At 44.1% G+C, this 16,049-nt stretch overlaps 1 protein-coding gene across 2 annotated transcripts in view; it reads left to right on the forward strand.

Moving 5' to 3' along the window:
* PRICKLE2 (prickle planar cell polarity protein 2) overlaps positions 1-16,049 on the forward strand; it is a 352,984-nt gene that overhangs the window by 82,936 nt on the left and 253,999 nt on the right. The window lies entirely within an intron of this gene.

Raw genomic sequence — 16,049 nt, forward strand, 5'->3', positions numbered from 1 at the left:
GCCTCCTGCTTTGGGGCTGTCTCAGCCTCAGATAAATTTCAGCCCTACTTCCTTTGTTTATTTTCCCTCTTATTTAATTGAAAAATCTATTTTTGGCTCTGTTTTATGCAGCGGAGAACATGTTTTGAATTACCTGTGTGACATCCTCAGCATTTGCTCACCAGCGCCAGCTTTCCAAGTGGAAATTGGAATGAGGAGGTTAAATTGCAGACTGAGTAACTAATGAAGCCAGCACTAGAGCCGAGCCCTCCTAACGTTTTGTATGATGTTTTTTTTTTAAATTCTGAAACACTTTATGAATCACAAATAATAGCCATCATTATTGAACATTTCGGATTTGTCAGGTTCTATGCTGAACGTTTTAAGGGTTTTGTTCATTTCTCACAATTTAGTCCTCCAGAAGTAGTTTTGGTTTGAAATAATCATTCACGTTAAAGATGAGGAAATGTAACAACAACAATTTATTCAATTCTTACCGTTTTTCCAGGCACTGCTCAAATAGTCTTATTTGAGCTCATTTACTATTAAAGTATTTTGCTCAAAGAAAAGAGAATAGGTTGTCCATGGTCAGACACTGTTAACACATTTGGGAATTAAATCCAGGCCAGTCTGATGCCAGGATCACTTTGTTTGATCATTACCTTTGATTCCTCCTTCTAAAAGCTTGTGTTTGGCCAGCTCTGCGAATATTCTGCTACATTCTCGGTTACTCAAGCACCCAGCCTTTTGCGAAGCAAAGAAATTTCTAGGCACACAAGGCCCGTGTAACAGCACTGGCAACTAAAGGTTCTTGATCCGGTGTTTACCTGTCTCTGAGATGCATGCTTGTAAGGTCAGGTAGGTGCAATCTAGGATGAAGTTAGGTGGATAAAGACCCAGTAGAACAGGCTTTTGTTAATGATATGTATACCCTGGTTGGTTTTTCCTCCAGGGAAAAATGGGCTCCTCAAGGCATGTCTGTTTAAAATCAGCTGTCCAAGGACTTCTGTGGTTGCTTATACTCTGCAAGCCAGCACAGTTCCTTCTTATCACTGCAGCAAAATGGGTTACTCTGAGGGCTGTTTCTAGATGGGCGGTGTCAGATTGACTGTACTTTAGTACTTCACATGAGAGGTTTTATTCGTCGGCCTTTGGAACATCCACATGGCTGTCATTTTCCAGCACCCAAACACATTCACTCTATGCCCAGCTTTGTTGGGTTCTCAATAGTTATTTATGTAAGAGGCAGATATGAAGACAGAGACACAGCCACAAATGAAAAGAAGTGCCACTCATTTGCTGGTTACTCCTCAAATTACCCAAAGGGCCAGGTTGGCCAGAACAAAGCCTAGAGCTGGACATGCAGTTCATGTGTTCTATGTAGGTGGCAAGGACCCAGGTATTTGAGACGTCATCTGTTGCCTCCTAAGGTATATGTTAACAGGAGACTGGAGTTATTCTGCTGTGGGTTGCAGGTGTGCTGATTGTCCCAGCCCCCAAACCAAATATTCATACCTCCATGCACATTTTAATGTCTTGAGGAAATTGTAAAGGAATGTAGCCAAAAAACAGGTGCTCCCCACCTCTGTCAGCGGGAGACCCTGGCCTGAGCCAGTGGCCTTAGCTTCTGGACTGCTTAGCACTGGTTTCTATCCTGTTTTACACGATGTTTCCTGAGGTGATCTTTTCCACTGCCCCCCCCCTCCACCAGCATCAGGGATCACCAGGGCCCCTCGTCATGGTGTGAACCAGCTTTGCGGCTCTGCAGGACCCCTCAGCATGGTGTAGGCCAGCATCTGACAGCATCAGTTTCCAGGAATCTTAGTAAGAGAATCATTATGTGATGGATGGCAGGTCCTAATTTTCTTCTAACCAAAAGCTGTTGTTGGAGATGGTTCCTAGTGGGGCATCTTGTGGGAAGTCAGTCCGCCCACACCCTGAGATCTCACAACCTTCTTAGTGTGGTGGCATCTCTGGTCCACGATCATAGCCCTGGCTATTGCAACCATTTGGATATATCAGTAGATGGAAGATCTCTCTATTCCCCTCTCTGTAACTCTGCCAAAAGTTTGGTTTAGAGGAGGGTCTGTCTTTTTAAGTTGCCAATGACAGTGCCAAGTGCTGATGAGCACCTGGTTGTTTGGCACGTTCGTGTACCCATTGGACAAGTACACCTGGATCAAAAGCTGCTGGCAGGATGTTAGCAGAAGGCCAAAAAATGTTCCTACCCTTTGACTCAATAGTAGCGTTTCCAGGATTCCTTTCTAAGGAAATAAGCTAAAAATATAAAAATAAATTGAAGATACAACTGTGTCGCTCAGGTATTTATAACCATGTTATTTTTCTCAGAATTGCAAATTGGAAACCTCATAAAAATTTATTGGTAAAGTTATGAAACATACTAGCAGTGGAGGTCTAGAATATTCATTCATTGAAGGAGTGTGGCTATTAGCAGTGAAGCTTACAAAGATTTTTCAGGACACCGGGGAAGCTTACACTGTTAAGTGGCGATTTTTGTCTTTAATTTGTTCCCATTATTTTAAAAAATGTAAGGGGAGAAAAGAAAGGAAACATACCAAAATATGGGTGTTTATGTCTGAGTAGTGAAAATTTCACTTTGCATCACTTTTTATTAGGTTTTGGTACATACTTACGATGCCTGATTTGATGCTGTTTAGCATTTTCCCAGCCAATTATTATTGATTAAGTGCTGATTGTATAATAGTGTTGATTTATTGTAGCTCTGTTTGCAAACTGTTTTGTTTCTACCTAGTCACAAACTGATTGCAGAGCTGAGTTGCCTCCCCAGGACTTCTCAGAGGAGTGTGTTCTGGATGATGAGAATTAAAAGGCCCTCCCGTGATTTCTACAGTAGCAGTGTGCTGGCAGGGGCTTCAGTTTCTCCATCATGCTCAAGAGGGGCCTCAGGAAGTGGTGCTAAATGTGCCGTGAATGTGCCGAGGAAATCTATAAGCAGTGAGCATGCCAAATGCAGAATTGAGAGGGAAGTTTTGCTAAGGAAGTGGTCAAAAAACAAACAAACAAAGCAGCAACAACAACAAAAAACAGCCTGAAAGTCAGCATGTGACAAGATGGTGTTGAGAGTCCCTTAATGTCCTGAAGGTGCCAAAACATCACCACAGCTGGAGTGATGAGCCTATAATTGTGAAGAAAAACAGGTGGGGAAAGCACAAAAGTAGAGTTGCAGACTTGGCATGACTCCAGGGGATGTGGGCTACTCAGGGGAGGGTAGCCAGTATGTCAGTGCAGAATTGTACCTCCATAAGTCCCAGGCTGTCATGATTGGGTATAAGAACTTATAGTCCCAGACTTGATTCACGTGTACTGAATTTGCTAGAAATGACAATGTACATGAGATTCATTTTGAGGTTTACTTATTTTTTTAAAACCATGGAGGAAGGGAAGGAAGAGATAGGGAGATGTGCAGTTACATCTTTCCCAGTGAGTTCTCTGTGTCAAAGCCTGGATTCAGGGGGTTGTTTTAAAGCTGCTAGACAAGTGTGGTTTTGAAATTGAAGGTTAGGTGCGCCCCTAATTTTAACTTTCTTTGGAGCCAGTAGCAGCACATGACTAGAGCCTGTGTCTGAGTGTTCCTCCTGGGCTGTGCACCTTCTGCTAAACTTGCATAGTCTCCAGTTTTCTCATCCATGGTCTTAGAGGGTTGGCACATGACCTTTGAGGTCCTTTACTGGCCAGTGATTTTGTAGCCTGATATGAGCTTCTAAGAGGTCTTCTGAACTTGCAAGAAAAGGAACCGATTCCTTTTCTAACAGTGTCCCTCGGGCTAGCGTGCTTCTGAGATCTATGTGAGAAGAGTCTTCCCCTGCGCAGCTTTCTGCAAGTGTTGGAAGAGGTCCTGTAGCTCTACAGATGGTTGAAGGTGAGGATACAGTTGGCTGCCACATTAACTTGCTCTGTCCTGTCACAGTTGCTGGGCACTCCAGACAGGCGAAGAGGCCTTGCAAAGTCACACCACTGGTGAGTGTCAGTGCCACAAGTCGAGTTGAGATCTAGCTGGCTCTAAGATATAAATGCCTCATCTCCACCCATGTCCTTTCTACTTGGTTTTATTGCTAGAATCAAGGAAATTCACAACATACCCCAAGCCTTGAGTAACTAAATGTAATGGTAACACAGTGGTAGTCACAGGAGAGAATATGTCCACAGGTTTGTCTGTCTGACCCATGTAGGTCAGTTGGTGTTGTTTAAAAATGTGCAGGGCCATGGGCGTAGCATATCAGATGCTGCTTGGTCTGGCCACATCTCAGATCAGAGTGCCCGGGTTCGTGTCTTGGCTCTGCTCTCTGTTGGAGCTTTCTGCCAACACAGCCTGAAAGACTCCGATATTGGCTTCCAGTCACCCGCGTGGGAGTTCCGGATTGAGTTCCGGGTTCTTGGCTTCAGCCTTGCCCATCCCTGGGGATTGCATTTATTTGAGAGAGTGAACAAGAGGATGGGAATGCTCTGGTTTTCTCTCTAACTCTGTCTCCCTGCGTGTGCTTTTGTCTTACATAAAATAGGAAAATATTATTTCCCTGAAGCAGGGAGCATGGCAGGGCTGGCTGACGCTCTTTGTTGCCTCTTTCAAATGGGCATTTGCTGTACTTTTGGTTGCCTACTGCCACTAGCCTGCCTGCTTCATTCATTTTAGTTCTCAGGTGGAATGAAAAAGTCAACTTTTTAGAATGTAGAAATGGCACAGTCAGTTCCCGAATAATTTTAATGCAAACACAGCAACAATACATCTGAAAGCACTACAGATATAAGTACCCCCTTTTTCTCCTTGTAAAAGTGGCTGAATACTGTATGTGAAAATTAAAATGTACAAGACATTATCAGCCACATACTGTGCAAGACGATCCTCATTTGCAAGAGCTGGCCACAATTGTCCCTAACATGATGAGCTCATTTGAATGGTCATTCTTTAGTAAGGACTGGGAATTTGGTGCAACTTCTTAGAAATGTCTCTGACACAGCACACAGAGTTCTCTTGTATTTAAATGGTTTTTACTGCTCAGGGCACTGTGACTGCAGCAGCGAAGTTTGGGTGTGAGATGCTGGCATTGTTTGATGTTTGTGGAGCCTGAGCCAGATGAATCCAAACCCTGGCGCCTAGTTGTACAAGCTGCATGTTTGGGATACCTGCACAAGCGCTCTGAGCCTCAGTTACTTTTTCTGTGATCGTGTTCAAGGATACAAGTGTGCACTTTCCATGAGCACCCACGTACCACTTCTGCGCAGGTGACAGGTGTCTGGTTTCATTCCATCGAAATGGGGGAGTCAGCGGCGTGACCATACTGTGTCCCTTCTTCTGCATGCTACACCTTCCACTTTGAGGTCCGTGGAGTGTTCCCTGTCATTCTCATCACATCCTTCTTCCAGCTGCTAGAAGGGGAGCACATTCTACAGGAGGAAGCCCCAGAGCTGACTGACTTTTTGAATCCCATGGGAAGACCTCCAGGACTCCTCTTCCTTGCCACCCTGGGAGAAACTCTGCTTGTCTTCCAGTATTCCTTCTCCCTGTCATTTCTGCGGAATTTAAGGAGGTCACACAATAAAGACTAGATTTCCCGGCCTCCCTTGTAACTACATGGGGCCATGTCTCTTTGTTCTGACCAGTGGATGCATGAAGCCACAGAGATGAACACTCAGAAAAAGAAGGAAGCACCCTCCCACCCTCGTTTTATCCTCCTTCATCCCTAAGGCTGGAGTGTGATGATGGTGACTATGAGTAATCAGTCATCAGTGAATGAGAGGGACACTGGACAGGTGGGGGTCCAACAAGGAAGGTGGGGGCTGCTTCCAAAATGTGCATTCTCTGTCTGGCCTGTGATGCATACTCACAGACTGTTGTACAAGAAAGAAACTCTATTCTTTAAGACACTGTTTCCTTGATCTGTGTGGTGGTTGATGATCTAGGACCTTCACACACACACACACACACACACACACACACACACACATCATATACAATTAAAATGTGAGTCCCTTCTGACCAAAGTTGATGCATCTTGGGGTCTTTGTCCACATGTGGTATGATTCTTAAGGCATTATAGCAGACAGGATTTAATTAGCCAAATCTGAGTTTGCTTTGCAACTTATTACTGGTGTGATCTTGGAACAAATTAATTAACCTCACTAAGCTTGAGCCTTCTCATTAGTAATCTTCTGAGCCAGGATAGTAGTGCCTGCCTTGTAGAGTTGTATTTTTGGAAAACAGCCAGTTGTTTAGCATGTTGAATGCTCCATAAAGAGCAGGTATTTGCCTAGGGTAAGACCAGCCATGGCAAAGAAAGCAGAGGGGGTGTCTGCAGGACCATGTGAAGTCATGGGTAACTAACTCCTGGGGTGTGGATGTCAGTCATCATGATGAACCCTAAGCATCTCTTGATTACTGCAGTGGACAGAGGCACAAGCCACCTAGGCACTAGGCTGTGGGAATGTCCCAGTGAACTCTGTCCCTGTTCTTCCTCTTCCCTTGGTTCAGTATGTATCTCATGCAAAACTCCTCCAATGCCGTCATATCACACATTATGGGTTGCTTACGTATTTGGGTCTTGCCAATGTTCTTTTGTTGTATTACAGGTTCAAATAGTTACAGACCTCTGACTTGTTAGGCTCATGGTCCTGATATTTGGATGTACAAGGTGGTGGTTATGAAAACCTGTGTGCCTTTCAGAGTGGTTCATCCATTGAGTGGTCTCAGAAAGCGGGAGGATCTAGGGATTTGGAAGGAATTCTGAAGATTAGACACTTGGGGGAGAGCTCCATCACAGTTCTATATTTATTGCTAAGGGATTCCAGCTAGCTTATCTCCTTTTGTCTCAAGGGATTGCTATGCAGTTGGAATGAATTATTGTGGTAGCCTTTATTATTTTCATAAATATTTGCTTTCTTCACACCCTGACATCATGCCTATTAAACTCAGGCATGATCCCTTAGTGCTGTGCTAATACACTGGGAATGAAGGCTATGTGGCGTTCTCTGGCATGTTTGGTATGTTGCCCCCTCCCTGCTGTAAAATTGGCTGTGTGCCTGAGAGAAGCTTCTTCATCAAGCTGACTCTGCCATGAAGACTGGGGGCCACAGTCACAGGCACATGTAGCACGAGGAGGAACCAGACCTTTGTGGTTGGAAGCAATGAGCTTGTTACTACGCCATGACTGCTCCTGTCTTTATTTATTTAGTACTTTCATGAACTAAACGTAAAGCCCTTAGCTGGCGCCTGGCATGTGGCAGTTGTTTGGCCAGCATTATATTAGGTGAAGGCACTTCAGAAAGTTCACTGAAAAATGAAATGAAATATTTTTATTTTGGTACAAAATTGTTAGAAAAATCCATAGTTTTTTTGGAATATACATTTTCTAAGAAGACCCCCCCTCAGAGGCATGGGTTTAAACATTTTTGCCCCCAAATAAGCTTACCATTTAATTCCATTTTCCTTGACCCCTTTTAAATATGCTTATGTAATAATCTAATGTTTTCTTCACTTTTTTAGTTAATGACCTCCAATATTTGGTTAATTTTTTAAAAATTCTCTCTGGTATTTGACCTTCATGATATTAAGACATGGAAATGTCACTGCCACTAGCCACTTTGTTCTTGTAGTTTAAAAATAGAATAACCGGAAAACTGTCAGGATAGGTGCTGCTGTGATCTGAGTGTTTGAACTTGATCTCCAACATCATGTGAGTTAATGGCATTTGGAGATGGTGCCCTTGGGAGGTCACTAGAATGAGATGAGATCATGAGGTGAGGGCCACTGTGATGGCGTGAGTGACTTCCCAGGAACAAGTTGAGAGACCCGAATTCTCATAGCTGCCCTGCCTCACCGTGAGGGTGCCCTTCGATAGGTGAGGATGCAGCAAGAGGGCCATCACCAGACAAATTGTTAACCTTGAACTTCCCAAATTCCAAGACTCTACCACTGTGAGCTCAGTGGACCTCTGGTCTTTGCTCGGTCTGTAGTATCAGTAACTGCAGCAGAAAATGGACTAAGTCAGGTGGCTTCAGATGTACTAGTGTCCTTCTGGTCAGCCACCACTAGCCTGGAAGCCAAAGGCAGTCCAGTGCCCACTGAAGTCATTTCTGCTAGATAAGGATGATTTTCACTTTTGTAAATGGTTAAGTGAAAAACCAAGGGCTGTAGTTTATGACACGAAGCTTGGGTATAATTTCTTTGTTTCTTTTTTTTTTTTTTCCCTATGAATCAGGCTCTGTCCATTGCTGCAGGTACCATCTGTGGCTTTCTTTGTACTCCAGCAACAGTCTTGGATTGTTGCAATAGAAAGTATCTGGTTCAAAAGCACAGAATATTTTCTGCTTGATCCTTTCCTGGAAGTTTGTTGACCTTGGTTCTTGATCCATTCAGGAGAAGATTTCATATGGGGAAATGGTGTGATCTCAGTTCTGCCACCCAACTAGGTTACTTCTTTACTCAAGTTACTTTACTAGTTGGTCTCAATTATCTGATCTGTACATGTCATGGGGTTAAAGACTCAAAGAAACTGTATGTATGACAGTGCATTGAAAATCATAAGAGACTCTGTTGCTAAGCTGGGAAAACGTACCCTGCTAACAGAAGGTGACATTTGAAACCCCTTTTTGTTGTCGTGGTTTTAGCATGTTCCTGAAAAGATGATTCAAAATATATGTATAAATTATAACTTTAAGAAAGGTGGTTCTTTTTGTTATATAAATTTATTTCTTTTGCTTTTTTCTTTTCAGTTTTATGTTTGAGCACATAATTAGAGAAGTTATTTTAAAGCCCTGAAAGGATAAGAGCATAATATGTAATATAAAGATAGAAGGAGCAGAAATAACCCAATTTAACGATGTCTTGAGACTCTTAGACCTTGATGCTACGTTGTGTTGAAAAGGAAGGAAAGGTTCTGCACCTGCGGTGTCTCCTAAAATGCCATTCTGTTGTATATGCCACCTGGAAGCAGAGCTGTGCTGTTGGTTCCATACTTCTTTCCTTCTTGGCACCTGAGCCTGGCATCACCTGCCTTGGGGTCTGTCCTTTGATTTTGTGACATTCATGGAGCCCTGCAGATCTCCCAAGTGCTATTTGACCTGTGTGTTCAGCCCTGAGCCACTGACACACTACTTTGAACTTGTAAAGTCACTCTTGGCCACTTCTGCTTTAAAAAAAAGAAAGAAAAAGAAAGGAAATATATATATACACGTACACACACTTATTTGATAGGCAGACATAGAGAAAGAAACAGGTATACAGATTAAAAGGAATTCTCCCATTGTTTAGTTCACTCTCCAAATGGCCACAATAGAAAGGGCTACCCCAGCCCTTTCTAGGAGCCAGGGCCTCAATCCAGGTCTCCCTCATGCGTAGCAGGAACCCAACCACTGAGTCCCCACCTGCTGCTCCTGGAGTGCTTTTTAGCAAGCAGCTGGCATCAGGAGCAGAGTTGGATCTTGATCCCAGACAGTCCACGGTGGGATCTAGACATTTTTAATGGTGTCTTCATTACTATCTCAAACACCCTCTTCTTGTCTGGCTTTTTAATAGCACCCATCTAAGTCTCAGGGAGAGGTATGCCATGTCTGTGCCTTTGGATTGGAACATGTCCCTAGCACCGTGAACTCACTTAAAAGATGGATTTTTTGGTAAGGACTTGGAAGTTAGTACAACTTCTTAGAAATGCCTCTGACATAACACACAGGGTTCTGTTATATTTAAGTGATTTTTACTGCTCAGGCACTGTGACTTCCACAGTGGAGGGGCATGGTATAGAGGGCTGGAGAGGAGTGGTCATATGAACTTGTCTTCCCCAGAATGCATGCCTGGTCTAATGGCAAGAGGGCCCTGGTGACTGAAGCTACCCTACCCAGAGCTGGGTTTATGGCTTCCATGGCAGCAGGTCCACAGTCTGTTTGGAGGCACTCTGCGGGGGCAGTGATGTTTCTGAGTTTCCAAGATATGTGTGGTTTGTACAGTTTTTTTCTCCAGTGCCTGGGCATCTCAGCGGCTATCCCTGAGAGAGAGAGAGAGAGAGAGAGAGAGAGAGAGAGAGAGAGAGAGAGAGAGAGAGAGAGAGTGTGTGTGTGTGTGTGTGTGTGTGTGTGTGTGTGTGTGTGTGTATTTAGGCTTTCTCAAGCTATAGCCCTGAGTGGACAACCTCAATGGAAAATGCAGCAGTCAAGCAAATAAGAGTTCTGAAGAACAGTGTGTGTTGTTTAACTCTGTTAGAGGGAATCTGATTCACCCCTGCACATCCTTGGCCCACGCTGTGCTTCTGTTCCCAGGATATGCAACACAGAGGCTGTGTACCTCAGCGGCTTAACACTCAGGCTGGCGTCAAGTGCATCTGTGTGCTTGTGCAGGTGCTGCCATAAAGGAGTTGAATACTCTGGGAATGGACCTTGGTCTCAGGAAGCTATGGTTTCCCATTAGTACAAGGATATAAAACAGGATCTTGTGGCATTGTGACAATAAATAAGGCCTTGTCATGTGATGCGTGGCTTAGTGTGTCACATTCAGTGACATGGCTCAAGAGTTCAGTTTTTTTTTTTCATCTATAAAGATACCCTCCTGTGTGATTAGCCTTTTTGTAAAGAGCGTCTCTGTCATCTATTCAATGTTCTTTGCTTTCTAAACTTAAGAAATTGTAATAGCCAGAGTTGAGTTCAGGGACAACTTGTAGCTTTCTCATTTCTGTGAGTTTGTGAAATCATTCTCTGACCCAAAAGTTCTTCCCTTTCCCCTTCCCATCAGCAATATAATAGTACGATCATGCATAAAAACTTAAAGGAAAATCAGGCCTTGTTCCAAGCAGTTTACTCACTTAATCCTCAGACGAACACCATGAAGTTCAGACTTTTATTAGCCTCATTTTGTGGATTTGAAAAATGAAGCCCCAAAGAGATTAAGTGTCTGATGGAGACTCAAGCCCACAACATCCGGTGCTGGACCCCTGGCGCATAACCACAGTCAGAAGAACTTCCCAGGTAGTAATCCTTCTACATGAGCCTGCCCCTGGAAGAGCCAGTTGCTAATGCTCCATTGCTTTCAAAATGAAGTTTCCCTGTGGCCTTGGACGGAAATGAATCACCACCACCCCCCGCCCCACCTTTTCAGTTTCACTAGATCTGTGAAATGCCAAACAAAATGAATCAGATGTATCCTTTGGTAGGAAGGTAAAAAAAATCTCTCCAGGTAGCTCAAGATACTAATTAAGCAAGTTATTAAGTTGAGAAGAATAAATATCTCTTTGTGGCTCAATCCTGGCTTCCGTTTCTACTTATGCCAAAACAACAACAACAACAAAACAAAACAAACAAACAAAAAAAACCCCCTCAAACTCAGGCTTTTTTTTTTTTTTTCTTTATTTTGGAGAATTCTCTAAGGCAGGGTTGTTCAGCCTCAGTATTCTCTGATGTTTTGGCCTGGGTATATTTTGTCCTCGGATCTGTTCTGCACACCATGGAATGTTCTACAGCATTCTTGCTTCACATCTCTAGAGGCCAGCAGCGCCCCTCCCCATCTCGCCAGATTTTCCTACATATCCCATGAGGTGCCAGATTCCCCTTGTTTGAGAGCCATCTCTCCAAGACCCCACTGAATCTATCTTGGCGGATTGGATTCTGTCCTGTCCCGAGTAGGCCATCAACACTCGGACAGTGCTACGCTTTCCAGCTTTTGATTTCCTCATCTGTGATCAAAAGGGCTCATGATCTCCTGAGGATGACAGAAGAGAAGAAATGATGGAAAACTTAATTAAATGATAGTGGCTGCTTGATATATATGCTCCTCCCCCCCACCACATTATTTTATTCCTTCTGGCTCTAAAATCCAACGGTTCTAATCATAAATAGAGTTCTTAGTTTCACTCCAGATGCTAACATATGTATGTGATAAATCAGTTTCTATTTCTGTGGAAGACAACTCTTGGGGGAATGAAAGTTGAGGGCAGTCTTTCTCCTTTACTGAGTTTATGTATTCCTTTCTTTTTCTTCAGTGGCTACAGAAAAATCTTCCCAATTATTATTCACTGTGAAGGACTGCTTTAAAGAAGATCAAGGTCAACTCTTTTGAATATCCACTAGCAATTGAGGTGGAAATGAATTTAAACAGCCCTTGGGGGGGGGGGAGGTGTTAAGTTAAATACAAGTAGGAACTTTCAGACAAAGCCAGGGGTGGAAGTTCATGGCTCTGGCAGGTGACTGATTCCATGTTCTTGGAGATTGGTAAACCTGGGAGCCTTTGATCTAGAATGGTCTGGAGTAAAACTTCTAAATTTGGGAACTCTTCTAAATCTTGCACTTTGACTTGTCTCTGAGCTTCATTCCTGGTCTTCTAAGAGAAGGTTCTAGAAGAATCTAATGAATGGGTTTTTTGCCCTTCTCTGGTAGTTCTTCCCTCCCCTCCTTTCCACTCTCCACTCCGCCTTCACTCATCCACTTCGCCACGTGCTGAAAGAAGAACCTGAGGAACAGTGGGCTGAATTTTTGCACTGAAAACCTTGAAAAAGGCAAAAAGCAAGAAATAATTATTCCCACTTTGTCAGCCATGAAGTGTATTGTGAACATAACTTTGTATTATTGGAGGCAGGAGGCAGGACCAGAGAGACATGATTCTTCCAAAACCACAGCACATCCTAATTACCACTGCACTGAGTCACTCATCACCCCTGCACTTCCTTCTTTGTTATTTAAAAAAAATAATTAATTTTTATTTATTTGAAAGGCAGAGAGAGATCCTCCATCTGTTTGTTCACTCTCCAAATGGCCACAACAGCTAGAGCTGGGCCAAGCAGAAGCCAAGAGCCGGAAATGGGGCAGGGACCCAAGAGCCTGAACCATCACTGCTGCCTCCCAGGGTCTGCATTCCCAGAAGCCTAGTGAGAGGAGTAATGCGGTTGACCATGTAGAGCTGTTGAGATGATGACCTAAGATAATTCAAACCCAGTGTCCAGCAGCTAGATGCAGCTGTTTCCGTTAATTGATGCTATAGCCATTGTAATCATTTTCACAACCATCACCGTTATCATCATCATCTCTTTCTTAAAAGCCTTGTACCATTCTTGATGCTTCTGTTTGTCTTTTTCTGAATTATCCAGTCTTCTTAAAAATCTAGGCGAGTGCAAATTCTTTTCAGTTTATCTCTAAGCAGCCACAGTTTGGATCCGGCCCCATCATTCCTGCCTGGGCAACAACCCCTTCACTAATCAGCTGTCTTCTCGTTCTCAGCTATTCTCCAAGGTACGGCCAGAGTACTCTTTCCAGTACATGTTGGATACCCCTCCCTGAACTAGCACTCTTTTTTTATATTAAGGTTAAAGTCAAAGTCTGGGCGGTGGTATTGTGGCTTAGGGAGCTAAGCTGCTGACTGAGAATATGGGATCCCATATCAGATTATTGTTCAAGTTTGTGATACTTCTGACCCAGCTTCCTGCTTGGACCCCTGCCTCCCATTGGGAAATAGGGTACAGCTTCTGGCTCTGAGCTTCAACCTGTTCCAGACCTGGCTGTTGTGACCATTCAGGAAATGAATGCACAAATAAAAATGTCTCTCCCTCTTTTCTCTTTCAGCTTTTTTTCTGACTGTTCCTCCCTTTGTCACTCTGCCTTTCAAATAAATAAATGTGTGAAATACAAAAACAAGTTCTTCCAATGGTCTGATTCTGCAGGTGTCACCTTGTGGCATTTTCTACCCTGTCTACTGTTTGAGTCCCATAATTTCTGGCCACATTGTGTGGTCTGTCAAGCTGACTTTGTTGCTGCCTCAGGACCTTGGCACTGGGCTCTTTTCTTTTTTTTTCTTTTTTTCTTTTTTTTTTAAGATTTGTTTAGTTTTGTTTAGAAAGGCACATTTATGGAGAAAAGGAGAGACAAAGTTTTTCCATCCACTGTTTCACTTCCCCAAGTGGCTACAACAGCCAGAGCTGAGCTAATCCATAGCCAGGAGCCAGGAGCTTCTTCCGGGCTTCCCATGCGAATGCAGGGTCCCAAGGCTTTGGGCCATCCTCCACTGCTTTCCCAGGCCACCAGCAGGGAGCTGGGTGGGACGTGGAGCTGCCAGGATACGGATCTGTGCCCATATGGGATCTCAGCGTGTGCAAAAAGAGGATGTAGCCCCTGGGCCTTTGTGCTGTGCCTGACACTGGGCTTCTTTTGAGAAAAATCTGTCTTACAAGCAACTGACTTCTGCTTTTAGGTCTTAAGCATTATCACCTCTTCAGAGAGGTATCACTTGACCTCACCCATCCAAAGTCTGTATCTCATTGTTGGTTTTCTTGGATTTTGTCACATTCTCTTGTTGGAAGGGACCATCTTTATTTATCAAACTGTCTCCAGCACCTAGTTCAGTGCCTAGCATATAGTTTATGCTCAGAAATTATTTATACAATGAGAACATGAATGAATGATCAACGAATAAGAGAATATACTTATCAGTTATTCACTTACGTATGGTTGAGTGGCTCTTACAGCCGGGACATTAGCTAGGTAGCACCCAGCAGAAGGGCTAGAAGGATGCTGTTTGAATGTCTGTGGCCGTGTTAGCTTATTTTTTTTTCCAAGGCTCTTGGAATGGATTTACTTTTTGGACACAGCAAGTCATGTAATTGCATAATTTTTCCTTTTTCCACATCGACTGCTACAAACTTAGAACCAAATTTGTGGCCCATGCATCTTGTCGGTATGCAATTTAGCCTCCTTCTTAGATCTATTTCACAGCTCCATCCTCATTTCTTCTTTGCCTTTTGTTCCTATTTTTAATTTATGCCATCTTGTATTTTATGTAGCCTCATAAGCTGCCTTAAATTCCCTCTGCAACCAGACAAGGTATCAATCAATCAAATAGAAAAATGTGCAGAGTGGAGAGCTTTAGAAAAGGTAGAAATAAAGTGGCTCTTACATTGAAGAGGTAGATCCTTTGCACGTGACTTCTGTAGCTCAAGGAAGTAGGGCAGTGAGGGGAGAGCCTTCTCCAGGGGAGACCCAAACACTTGGTAGGCACAGGAAGCCCAGATTCAACAGAGATTAGTAGGGGAGAGTTTAATTCCGGCAACTGGTTATTTTGCCTGTTTTGACTGCGTACGGGGGCTCTAGGCTTCTTGCTGCTTTCCCCCATTATCTTGCTTCTCTAGGAGCACCATATAATTTTCAAAATAACTAGGAATCACCCACTCCACTCGTTCTGAAAGACCCACTCAAGCTTTCCTCTAAGTCTTACTGAATTGTCAGCAGAGAGACTGAATTGGGCATTCTGAGGGGTTGCTGCTGCGCCATTTCTGTCTGTTGTTGCCATTGTTTCTCAGACGTTCTGACTCAGATCTGGACAGTGGAGGGAATCCAAGACGTTTTCTGGAGTTGGAGGGCCTGAAGCACGAAGTACGCAGGACTGTGCTGGGCTCACACTGCTCTCACCTGCTCCGTGCACCCCCGGGTTCATAGCTCACTTGCTTTTTTATTTTTTTTTAAAGATTTATTTATTTTTATTACAAAGTCAGACACACAGAGAGGAAGATCTTCTGTCCGATGATTCACTCCCCAAGTGAGCACAACGGCCGGTGCTGCGCCAATCCGAAGCCAGGAACCAGGAGCCTCCTCCAGTTCTCCTACACGGGTGCAGGGTCCCAAAGCCTTGGGCCGTCCTGGACTGTTTTCCCAGGCCACAGGCAGGGAGCTGGATGGGAAGTGGAGCTGCTGGGATTAGAACCGGCGCCCATATGAGATCCCGGGGCGCGTTCAAGGCGAGGACTTTAGCTGCTAGGCCACAGCACCGGGCCCCATGGCTCACTTACAAATGATCCCCGCAGCACAGCTGTAGGGATGTCGCCTGGATCTCTTGTAGACATGTGCGTCTGAACCTGTCCTGAGCTGGCCTCCTGATTTTCTCGCTAAATCCCATGCCAGCTGTCGCAGTTGATGACAGTTCGGTTTGTCCCAGTTTTGGAGATCATCTTTAACTCTTCTCCAGCTGTGATACCGCATGGCCAGTCCCCCAGGACCTGCTGTGGCCGTGTGCCTTCAGAACATGTGTCGTCTCTTGTCACCTATGCTGCTACCACTCCGACTCTAGTCAC

The sequence above is a fragment of the Ochotona princeps genome, chromosome 21, assembly GCF_030435755.1.
Source record: "Ochotona princeps isolate mOchPri1 chromosome 21, mOchPri1.hap1, whole genome shotgun sequence".
In the NCBI taxonomy this organism is placed as follows: domain Eukaryota; kingdom Metazoa; phylum Chordata; class Mammalia; order Lagomorpha; family Ochotonidae; genus Ochotona; species Ochotona princeps.